The sequence below is a fragment of the Rhododendron vialii genome, chromosome 8a (assembly GCF_030253575.1).
Source record: "Rhododendron vialii isolate Sample 1 chromosome 8a, ASM3025357v1".
In the NCBI taxonomy this organism is placed as follows: domain Eukaryota; kingdom Viridiplantae; phylum Streptophyta; class Magnoliopsida; order Ericales; family Ericaceae; genus Rhododendron; species Rhododendron vialii.
This window is the reverse complement of record NC_080564.1, coordinates 15,619,307-15,632,504: the sequence shown is the minus strand read 5'-3', so window position 1 is coordinate 15,632,504 and position 13,198 is coordinate 15,619,307.

Sequence of the window (13,198 nt, the reverse complement as noted above, 5' to 3'; positions counted from 1 at the left end):
ATATTTTTCGTTTACAAAATCTTGAAAGATAACGAATAAAAAATTAATAAATATCTAAATAAATTATGAAATTAACAAGGTATGATCTTTGAGGTGTAAAAAGTCTAGGAAAAATAGTTCGGGCGTCAAAAACAATGTTTGGAAGGTCGAAAAGTCATTTCGAAACATTTAAAAACAACTAAATCTACCAGATATAAAATAGTCCGGGCGTCAAAAACAATGTTCGGAAGGTCGAAAAGTCATTTCGAAACATTTAAAAACAACTAAATCTACCAGATAAATTAAACTGATATAACTAATACATTTTATACTTAGTTGATATTACATTGTAAGAAAATAATATCAGATCAGTAGTTTTTCGTAATATTAATATCAGAAGGATTGTTAAATAAATATCAAAAATGTCATCTTCTTTGCAAATAATTACAAATAGAGTGTCGGGATCAAAAATAATATCAAATTGATGAATACGGCAGAAAACGCGCGGTAAACTATATTTTTTTCGTTCGGGACATAGGGTTAAGCATATAAACACTTAATATACTTAGAGAAGAGGTTGGAATGGATTATAGTACCTTTAATCGGATCGAATTGATTTAAAAACGAATCTTGAATATTGGAGAAGAAGACTTCGGATTTTTTTTGATCGGGAGACTTTGGAATCAAATTGGACGATGCTTGGTGATGCTAGAAGTAGAAGGAAGAGATTGGAATGGTCGGATTGAGTTTTGATTGGGTCTTGGTATGAAACCCACTTTTCTCTCTCTTTCTTTCTCTCTCTAAAACTCTATGGATTGAAACTTGATTTTCTCTGATTTTTCTCTCTCTTTTGGACTGGTGGGGCGTGGGGAATATTGTGGTGTAAATTTTGTTGGTCAATGGGGTGGGGTATTTATAGAAAAATTTTGGTGGAAGAGAATAAGAGTGAATTTAATAGGGTTGGGTTTATGAGATTTGGAATGGACGAATTTGGCTTGGTTTTAGGGTTAGAGAGGAAGTAGAGACTGAGTAGGAGACGGAGAGACGGAAAGAGTTTGAGGTGAGGGAGGAGAAGGAATGTGCATGTACGCATGTATGTGTAGGAAAATTTAAAAAAAGAATGCATGTATATATTGTATGCATAATTGTATTTAAAAAAAAAGAATTGCATTAAGGAAAATAATTCTAATAATATTATATTTAGAAAAAAAAAATTTGGTCAAAAATCCGGGTCGTTACACACCCCCCGCCTTATTTCGTTCGTTCCAAATTAAGAGTTCATTATTCCATTTTAAGTTGTTCCAAAATGGTGGCCATTTTCCAAAAATAGAAGCGAAAATTGTTTATTTTCCAAAAATGTCTCTCACATGTAAATATAAGTGTTATAAAATAGGTAGAATATAGAAGTAATGGTGGAAATAATAGGTATTATAGGTGTAATCATTGCATGTTCCCTTCAATAGTTGGAATTTCCAAAATGACACTCAATTTGGGAGTATTACCAACTCCACCCGTTGAAATTTTTTGAAAGCCCTAAAAAATTTGGGTGGTCTCTCACTCTCTCTCCTTCCTCTCACCTCTGCTTTGCTTCTCTAGTCATGGTAGAGCCCCTCTCTCTCTCTCTCTCGTTGTAGCATCTCTTGTCGAGTTACCTCTATCTCTCGTGTGTCTTTGTGTAGACAGAAGCAATGGATACATGTGTCCTGGAATGAATCTCCCTCTCTCTCTCTCTCTCTCTCTCTCTCTCCATAAGGGGTTAGACTGTGATGCCCCTGAGTGATTTCGATATGCTTAGGCCCTTGGTTTTCTAGGTGGATCTAAAGTGAACCCTTAGAGCATCCCCAAAGGGGGATGGAAACCAAATTCTATACTTATAATACAACCTAGATGCGAAAAAACATGCTCCAATGGGGATTTAAAATGGCTGAGATGGAAAATGAGATGGATATTTCCATCCCCTTTTGGCTGCAGGTATAATTGATAGGTCATCAAACATCATCAAATCCAACTGCAATTACCAGAAAAGGGACGACCAGAGTTACCTCTATTCGCCGGAAAGTTAGCCGAAATTTATAATGGATTGTCGGTTTCTGCAAATCTGCGCTAAAGTGACCAAAACACGTCAGAATCCAGTGAGAGAGTGTAACGCCCCTAAATTTTGGATACGTTAAATAGACAATTTTATTGAAAATCTAAATAGAGTCTGGCTCATAATTACACAAAGGGAGGGAAACTAAGGTTCCTAACTACAGCTCTGCCTGCTCTTCCATCCTAGCCAGCTCTTCAGTTCCAAACGCCTCCAAGGTGTACAGCTCACCCTATTCATCTACAAAATATGACACATTATAACAGTGTCGCCCCCAGTAAAATATGTCAGGGACACTAAAGGAAACACCATGAGCTACAGGAGCTCAATAGAATAATCCATATCCACTAACCCTTTAACTTACACACATTAGATGATAATATTAACGATTTCTACATAGTACATGTATATCTAACAAAAATAATTAACAATGACACATCCACATTCACTATTCAACTATCGTTGGTGTCCATGATTTCTGAGTTTCTCCTACGCGTCATTTCGTAGACCGTGTCACTGGTTTCACTTTTCATTTACCAATTCAACATTTTCAAAATTCGTTTTAACACACCCAACCTCGGTTCCGCCGTTCTGGTCTCCCGAGTATCCTCACAATGATTCCGCCACGTCGGGTTCCCATTGGCACACAAAATTTGCATTGGCTCCTCTCCGCGGATAACCAAGCCATATTACCAATGAGGCTACCACGTCCGGCCCCATTGGCAATCTTCACAATGGGCTACCAAGTCCGGCCACATTGCGGTTTTCGCAATCCACACGATGGGCTATCAAGTCCGGCCACATCGCGATTTTCATACACACAATGGGCTACCAAGTCCGGCCACATCGCGGTTTCCATACACACAATGGGCTACCTAGTCCGGCCACATTGCGGTTTCAAACATGTCTTGTCATTAACACACCCTAGGTGTCATGTCTCTACTTTCTCGATTTCTATGTCTCGTTTTCATGCAAAGACTCCGCGGTAGGGCCTTTCACAGATGTAATCATAAATCAGTCATGATAATCTTGAAACTAAATTAGCAAGATCATCCAACTCTATATTACTTGATCATGCTCATATCACAACTTAAAGCATAACGCCACATGTACCCGCCTTTGGAGTGGATACCACTTATGCTTTATCACATAAGTAATTCAAGTAATCACATATACATGCTTATAACCATCCTTAAGATCAAAATACGAATACTTTCAATCAAGTTTATATTTCCAAAATCCGTTCTTTCTTTCTTTTAGGGAAGTTCAAAACAACATATGTTTTTCCAAAAAATAAGGTCGATATATTCAACATCGTCGTATTTCTTTTCAAGCCTTTAGTAAAACACTTTTCAAGTTCTCATACATTTCAAACAAAACAACAATATATACATTTATACTTAGAGATAGCGTATATGGGACTCTACGTATACTTAGAGATAATGAGGATGGAAAATCTACCGTTCTTCTTGGCAGTAGGGCGGCTATGGAAGTAAGTTGGCTATCGGACGGAGTAACTTCCTACGAAAAGCTTGCGGTAGTTTCGAAAGAGAAAGGTTTCTCTCGAAACTAAATCTTGACTACACTACTAAACTTTTATGGATTGAAGGGTGGTTGGGTAGCGGTCTAGTGGCGGTCTTGGATGAGTTTCTTGAAGAACTCAAAAAGAAACTCAAGAACACCAAGAACAAGAAAGAACAAAGTAAGAACACAAGGATTTCTAGAGAGAGAAGTTGAAGGATGGAAGGTGTGAGTGGAATGGCAAGTGAGGGGTCCTATTTATAGCAAAACATTGAGCTCTCTCCCTCCCTCTCTTGGCCGGCCCTCTCTCTCTCCAATTATCCCATGGATTTGCTCCATTGTGTAGTCAAATCACATCTTTAGGCATGCCATGACTTGTCATTTAATTTTAGGTTCAAAATCGAGGTTATCATGAAGGGTTTTTGGCCTTGTCTTGTCCTATGATGGTTTGCTTACAAGAAAGAACAAAATGAATGGCTAGGATTATGTTAAAAGTAGCCTCGGAATGGGTTGTCAAGCTTAAGTGTGAAGTTGGTTTAATAGGTAGCTTGTTGGAGTGTACAAATCACATGCGCGCGCGCGCACACACACACACACTCTCTCTCTCTCTCTCTCTCTCTCTCTCTCTCTCTCCAAGTACTAAATACATATGTATAAGTCCATATAAGTACACCAAAGACTAAGAGGTCTAGCTTACTAGGTCTAGGAAAAGAGTAAGGATTATGGGCTTTCAAGTGACAACTTAATGAAAAGAAAAATGGTTAAGACTAGGTTTACTTCTTTTGGAAGCAAAATAATGGCTTCCTATGGTCCAAAGATTCTTATATGACTTGTCTTGTCAAATCTAGGTTTTCATTGGCAAGACTAACTTCTATTACCCAAGGGATAAAATTTTCCCTAGTAGTTATTGTCCAATGGTTAAAGGGGAAATGATGATAGGTATGGCTTGATATGACTATAATGATTACTTCTCTAGGTCTAAAAGGTTCAAGTAGGGTTGGAAAGATTCATAAGGTTCACCTAAGGTTAAGGGAAGATAACTAAGTGAAATGGTAGTTAGGTTTTCCTAACTAATCGGTTGGAAGCTAATCCTACTTGCCAAGTAGGATTTCTAGCCAAGAAATACAATTTAAAGATTTTATTTACCCACTAGGAAAATATACAAGTGCTTCTATAAGCATACTTGTCTTTAGAAAATGACTAGATTGTCTGGTGCGAAAAGATATAATTTTATAAGTCTCAAATTTAATTATGACGGATTATTAAAATTAAAAAGGAATTTTAAAAGCAATCCAAGTAAAAAAAAATTCAAATATTTAATGAAATTATTATTTACCAAAAATCAGGGTCGTTACAGAGAGAGAGAGAGAGAGAGAGAGAGAGAGAGAGAGAGGTGACAAAGGGATCTTGCCGGCGAATCTGAAATAGAGATCAACGGAAACAGTCAGGTGAGAGATATGGGGGAGTTAGGGTTTCAATCGCTCCTTTTTTTCTTGATCATATCGAACAGAGAGCGAGAGCGAGAGAGAGAGAGGGGGGCTCTGGACCGTCTGGTTTCTTCTATTCGTAGAGAGAGAGAGAGAGAGAGAGAAAGAGAAAGAGAAAGAGTAAAGTTGGAATGGTGTTCTTAGCCAACGAGTCTTTTGATCCGACCGTTGGTTTTTTATTTTTTTTGATCCGGTTTTGACCGTTTCCCAACTAATCTTTTGATGATCAAAAAAAATAGCAACGGTCATTTTTTCCCCTACCTGTAAATGTGTGTGTTTTTTATCTCCCTTCTCCACAAACACCCTCTAAAAAATTAGTGTATCAATTATGGCAGATGAAAATCATAGTCGAAAGAAAAATCGTTCAATTTCGATCAAGATGAAGCAATTTGTCATGCTTACTTGTGCGTTAGTCAAGACTCGATTGTCGGTACCAACCAAGCATGATCAAAATTATGGGATCGGGTTGCAACAAAATACACCGAATTCACAAAAGGCGATGTACGAATGGATGCTTCTATCAAGTCTCGATGACAAGTCATCCAGTAGGCTTGCAACAAATATCGTGGATATTTAAGGCAAATTCAAAGACAACATCAAAGTGGAATGACAGAACAAAATGAGGTAACAAACAGAGGATATTATTATTATTGTTAGTTTGATAATAATTTGTTAATATTATTGTTTTGATAATTAATAAAATTATTTTGTTATCATGTGTATAGATTGATCTAGCGAAGAAACATTACAAAGAAACTGAGAAGAAACCTTTCGCCAATTTGGATTGTTGTTGGGCAATCTTAGAACACAGTATGAAGTGGGCGGATTTAACCCCTGCTTGGTCTAACCCAAGATCTTCACAAATGGATACGAGTTCGGTCACTCTATCTCCTGATTTCTCTCAAATTACAAACATAAAGTCTCCTAATTTCTCTCAAATTCCAAACACAGCAACTACATTGGAAGATAGCAATCTTACGAGTGGAGGTAGTGTTCAGCCTCCAAGAAAGAGGCCTCTTGGATGTTAGGCATCAAAGGCAAAACTATTGAAGATAAAAAAAGCAACAACTTTGTCACAGGGGATCCAGGCTCGACCGCTTGTTAAACCAACATAACTTCCTTGTTGGCGTCTTCGTACTGCCTGGTCATGATCAGTTGTGCCATTGCAATCTCCTCGTCATCGAAAGAAGATCCGTCAAATTCTCCCAGTAATATTCTTTGGGTTAAACTGCTCATGATGAATTTTTTTTGAAAGAGAATACCGTATATAAATTTGAGTGTGAGAATGGATAATGGGGAGGATAGGTCTATATATAGATGGCTTAAGTAAATGGTGTAGTTAGAGTGGATGAGAGTAAATAACTAAAATAAATGGTGTAGTTGAGAGTGGATAAGAGTAAATGACTGAAATAAATGGTGTAGTTGAGAGTGAATGAGAGTAAATGACTGAATAAATGGTGTAGTTGAGAGTGAGGAGTAAATGACTAAAGTAAATGATGTGGTTAAGAGTTGATGGGAGTAAATTGATGAAGTAAATAGTGTAATTGAAGTGGATGCGAAGTAAAAAAAAATTTGGACAGAAGTAATTTTTTTTTTTTTTTTTTGCGGGATTACCGGATACCATAATTATTTTTTAACGGAAGTAGTACTTGAACTAGGGTTGATAAAGTTCGAAAAAATTAAGGCGAAGGGAAAGTTAGTTAATTATCCATCCTTTTTTTACGTCTCACTATTGGAGAGGGATGGGTTCTATTTTACATCCAACTAACTTTGAACCACTTTTTTTCATCTAAAATAACTATCCATCCGGATGCAAAAATACATCTCCATTGGAGTTGCTCTTAGATGGGGCTCTCTCTGTATAGCTCAGGGACTAAAATTTCAGTTTAAAAGTTGCCCTATTTTGAAATCGAAAAAGTACTCATCGTCATTACAATAACCCCAAAAGTAAGTTTTTTTGCAAATCATTCATAGGGTTCTCGAAATTCAAAGAAATATATCCAATTCTTATATAAAGATACATGGGCAACATGTGCAACATTCGACCGCTCATTGAAAGACTCAGGTAGTGATGATTGTGGTGTACACACTGCCAAGTACTTTGTTTTGAAGCAATTTAATGAAGAGGAATCGACCAAGATAACAAACTTTGATTTCGATTTGATCTTGTGGTTACCAGTTCATAGACCTAAATTATGATTTTTTTTTTTTAGAAAAATGTAACTAAAGTTCAATTCTGAAAAAGGTAGGATCGGCTTGATTTTAGACTTGATCATTTTTTACCAAAATAAGTACAGGGAAGGGGTTATTGAGAAGGCCCAACAGAAATATTATGACACTGGAAGGAAAAACTAATGACATTGTGGCGAATTTTGTTGTATTGTTGATGGATGTAAATTGCACCCACCTTGTTGGTAATCTGGATCATGTAGATTTCACCCCTTGTGACTTGATCCTTTTTGCTCATCTGGCCTTGGTGGCTCTTTTTGTTAACAGATTCCATGCCTCACCGGCTCTCTATGTTTGACCAATTTTGGTAAATGCGATGCCTTGAAAACTCTTCTTTGTTTTGATGAATTTTTTGCCTTAGTTGGGCTTGTTGGTGTGTTTACTGCCGCTAACTATTAATAGTTGTTAGTGTTGATAAATGGAGAGATACCCTACCATCTCGGTGGGTATGCCATATATTTGAGGTACTTACCTTGTCAGTGAACATACTTACCGCGAATACTGGATGCATTTACTTGAACTTGGACATACATTAGGAAGAAAATTCTTGGCAACTGAAGCTACTTACCATATCGATAAATATACTTACCACGAATACTGGATGTATTGACTTCAAACTGGACATACTTAACAAAGACATTAAAATAAATAAATTCATAGCACTTGAAGGACATAGACCCCTCACAATTTCTTTCCACAAGATAGACTTTCTTCCTATGACATTGACCTTACTTGCTACAAATAAAGGTTGCATTTATGTATAAAAAGGACCTTACTAATTACGAACAAAGGTCACAATTACATTTTGAAACTGAATACTCATTACATTGTGGTAGTAGCAAAAATCGTGGTATGATCGCACCAAAAGATAATAGCGTAATGTTATGGTGGTAAGTATGCTATAAAATGTACTCTGGCACAATGCATTTTGCAGAGTAACTTAAATAGTGATATATAATGCCATATAGTATCATAAGTGGGACTATAACAAATTGTAAAAAACATCTTACTAAGAATTACAACTAATTGAGATAACACTTAGTGGTAAGTATTTTCATATATAGTGGTAAGCGTAACCTAAACAAACTTATACCGTATCATTGAGATAGCTGGAATGATCTTTTTGCTAAAAAAAAAAACCATTGTGTTCAAAATCTATAAATCACTGCTACAATAAGCTTCCTATTGGGAAGAAACAAACTTGGTGAAAATTTTATAAGCTTCCTCTACAAAAACCACTCACTTTAAAAAAAAAAAAAAACTAAAAACACATACCACCATTATATTGATAGTAACTCCCTTGATTGATGACATGTGGCCCTTTGAATCGGCCAAAAAGTGACAAATCCTATTTTATTGTCTTTTCCTATTTTCAAGCATGCACACAAGGGGAATGCTAGGGACACATCAATGTGTCACATCCCAACCACACTTCTCTTACATGCATGTGAGGGAATTCCACAATATATGCTAGGGACCCGCTAGGGACCCACATGTATGTGAGAGGGTTGTGGAACTATTTTTGCTATAAACATGGCTTACTCATGCTCATTGTAGGCGTTATATATAGTGGAGGAATATCTCTAAGAATGCGACACGTGTCATGTCTCCAAACCACTTCCTTTTTATTTCTAGATGCTCAAATTGATTGTAGACGTTAATTGAAAACCGAACTCCCCATATCATGTGGCCCTTTAAATAAGTCGAAAACTAGCAAAAACTCATATTTTTTTATTTCCTAATTTTGCTCTTTTTACTAACCATATTCAACTGGAACGTGTTTCATTAAGTGTCACGTGGCATTCATGACTTATCCTAGTGTATTTAGCCTTTTTAATACTTAAAATTCAAGGGAATGTAAGGAATATTTTCTAAGAATATGCCTATGAATGTAATTAGACCTTGAAAAATCTCAACTACACTGAAATGTAGGATTTTGTTGCTGAATGATAGGGTAGGGTAATTACATCTAGTGTACCTTTGTCATTTTGAGATTCGTTCATCAACCATTGATCTTTTTCGATTTAGACTTGATCGACATAGACTTTCCCGTTGACCAACCAAGTGGGCCCACTTTATTTTGACTCTTTGTTGACCATGAGTTCGGGCCCACTTGCCATGTGGCACTCAATCATCGGCTCTTTCCAAAAGCGTCAAAAATGGGTGTAAACAATTTCTTAGTTCCTAAAATTATGGGGGCTACACTGCAATGGGCACTTTTGATGTGTTATGCTGCAATGGGCATCAGCGATTAGACATGCCACAATGGATGTCCTAAATTGATCGAGGAACGTTGTTCAAGTGAAATGAAAGATCGAAGATCAACACACTTTTGTGAACACCACAATGGGTGTATCTTTATGAAAGATAGTTCAATAATAATAAAGTTAGGCCAAATCTATACAATTCCTGTTTAATTTGTAAAAAATTGGTCTAGAGTCTACTATAACATGTTTGTAACACATCAAGTTTATCTCTCAAGTTTATAACCCATAAGGTCCACTCAGACAAGGGCCTTGTTTGACTAAGTCAAAATTTTTTTTTTATTCTTTTTCATTTTTTGTGTTGCCAAATTGGGCCCTTGCCAAGCCAAAAAGTAATTATACAAGACAAAAATGCCCTTGCCGTTTTTTGTTTTTTTTTTGTTTTTTCCGTTTTGGAATTTTGACAACTCTCTCTACATTCTAGATCTCACCCACTCTACCACTGTACAAATAACATTATATGTTCAGGTTTGTTAGGCCGCTGTACGGACCAATTCATATAAGGTTGTCTATGGTTATGGTTTATTATTCTTTTATAGGGTTATAGGGTTATATAGTTATAACAAGTAAGGAACAATATGGTTATATAGTTATATGTTCAAATCATAGATAACGTTATATGTTTTCCTTTTAAGGTTACTTATTACACATGCTGACATTTAACTATGTATACAGCGACCAGATTGGTACATATATGATTATATGTGCAATTCGTTGTCATGAATATTATACAATGCAGTACCAAAACGTAACATGCCATCAATTTGAATATATCCAAAATGTACCACCTAAGTCAGTGGCCAAGTCAAAACTTGTTCAAAATGAAACATCATTAATGTTCAGACCATTGAAGACAAAATTTGTTCAAACCCCCACAAAAAATAAAAAAATAAAATAAAAATTGTCCCAAGGACACCATCTCAATCCTTCTCTATCACCATCTCACTATTTCATTCATGCTGGAGGGACTATCCTTGCTATTGGCCAGACATTATATGTTCGTTCCACAGGTACAACTTTTTACCTTTCTGTTTTGGTTTTGTCATTCTTGCACAGATACACAGAGTTAAACAGATGCAAACATATACCATTATATGTTCTTGCATTGTAATAAAGTAGATTCAAGAATCATGTATAACCTAAACACTAGCATTCAAATATAACCGTATATGTAATCATAACTATATATAAAAGTAGACAACCCTATATGAATTGGTCTGTGCAGCGGCCTAACAGATCTGAACATATAACCATATATGTCACCTAACAACAATTAAACAAAAGTACAAAAAACATTCCAAAGCTAGCAAAAAAAACTGTTTCAATACAATTGGACTACCATTACTGAAATAAAAAGTCATTAATAAAGCACCTAACTCCTCTTCAAACGACTCTAGTCATGCCATGGTTATATAAATGAAAGAAAATCACATCTATCAAAATAATAAAGCATGTTGAAGTTAGGACATATAACCATATATACAATAATAAAGCATGATCAAACTTGGACATATAACCCTATGAAAGAATAATAAAGCATGTTCAAACTTGAACATATATATGCATAAATATACAAACATAACCATATATAACTATAAACAACCTTATATGAATTGGTCCGCGCAGCGGCCTAATAGAACTGAACATATAACCATATATGTTACCCAACAACAGCTAAACAAAAGTACAAAAAACAAAACCCTGACTAGGACAAACACTAACCACGTAACGAAATTGATAAATAACCATATCTGACCAAGCCAAAACCTAACCAAACTATAACAAATTGACATATAACGTTACATATTCACAGAGAAAGATAAAGAAAGTAAGAGAAGGATTCTTATGCTTTTACCGGTGTATAAGCTCTTCAAATGCAAAGAACCATACCAAGGGACATGACGGCGATGGAGATCGAGTGATTTGTTACAGTTTGGAAGGGCACTTGATGTTTTGAACGGATATATGATGATGAAGGTGTCGGCGGCGGCGGTAGCGACGATGGAGAGCAGGAACTCGGCCATGGGGGGCGACTAAGGGTCATCATCGGACCGGCCCGGCCCACCAAGTCACTATCCAAGCCCGCTCGCGGGCTGGGCTGAGCGGGCTTTTTTCTTTTTGTGAGTCGGGCTAAGTTTCTTAAGTTGAAGCCCAAGCCCGCCCATAGGCTAGCCCAATTGCCGGGCTAGTGGGCCAAAGTTCGGGCGGGCTCACGGGCCGAGCTACACAAATTTTGAAAAGAATGGCGAAAAAAAGGAAACTTAAAAAGTTTGTGTGAAAAAACTAACCCCTAATTTTTTTTGGTAAATACTTACCCCTAAATTATTGTCCCCGAGCAAAAAAGGACAATGATTAAATAATAAATAAAAAAATTCAAACATTCTTCTTCTTTTTTTTTTTTTTTGCCTTGGAACATTTAGATGGGAATGGCATGCAGTAAAGTTGCATATGCTTAGTCTTCAACAACATAAGGAAAGATTGGGTATGCTCCCAAGGCCACTGATTTTTGGGCTATCGGTCGGGTCCTGCGGGTGGGTATCGCGGGCGGGCCGACGGGTGGGCTAAGTAAAAATTCATAGGCCCAAGTCCAGCCCATCAAAACATCGGGCTGGTCTAGCCCGCCCGTTGGACGGGATCGGGCCAGGCAATAGCCTGATGGGTCGGGCAGGCTTCGAACGAGTCATGGGCCTTCGGGCTAAATGATGACCCTTAAGGGCGACAAAGGGCGGCGTGAACAGCGAGACGTGAACAGTGAGACGTGAACAAGCGTCTAGCAGTCTAGGGTTTAATCGTTCTCCCCCATCCGCTGTTCTTCCTTCGCATACTACCATAGTGCGGCCGCGATCAAATCACCAACAGTAGATTTCGGCGACATCACCACCTGCACAGCACCGAGACTCCTCTGGATCGTCACGTTGAAAAGCAACTTCGTCAGTCTCGGCCGTCGCTCCTCCATCGCCACACCGCTCGTTCCCCTCCCACCTGCAAGCAAGTCCGGCACCGTCCTCGGCCTGATAATAACCCGCTCCCCCATCGCTGGCCCTGGACTGCTCCTGTGGAACGACACGACGAAGGGTGGCGCCGATGAGGAAGATGGGTGCACCGGCAGCAAGGCGGGAGGGGTGCACCTGCAGCAAGTAATTGGAGAGAGAGAGGGAGAGGGAGGGGGAGGGAGGGAGGGAGCTGTCTCCAGATCTAGAATTTTTTTTTAGGATTTCCCTCTTTACGTGTGGTTATATAGGATGGGTATTTTAGTCATAAATATTGTTTTATTAAGCCAGTGGATTAGAGGAGTTAAGAACTTTACGTGTGGTTATATAGGATGGGTATTTTAGTCATAAATATTGTTTTATTAAGCCAGTGGATTAGAGGAGTTAAGAACTTTAGAAGTGGACTAGATCGGGGGAATGATGGTTGGCTTTTTATTCAACATAAAGCAAAGTTGCAATCTAATTTAGAAATAAGTACTTCTAAAAGTATTTACAGAAAGAGATAACACTTTCAAAATACAGGAGACTAAAACTATACAATTCACGTAGAAGTGTAAACATAAGACACGACATTTGGGCCAGAATGAAGATCATATCTCTAAAAACACACCTTTAACTCAAATTTAAATTGTAATTGCATTT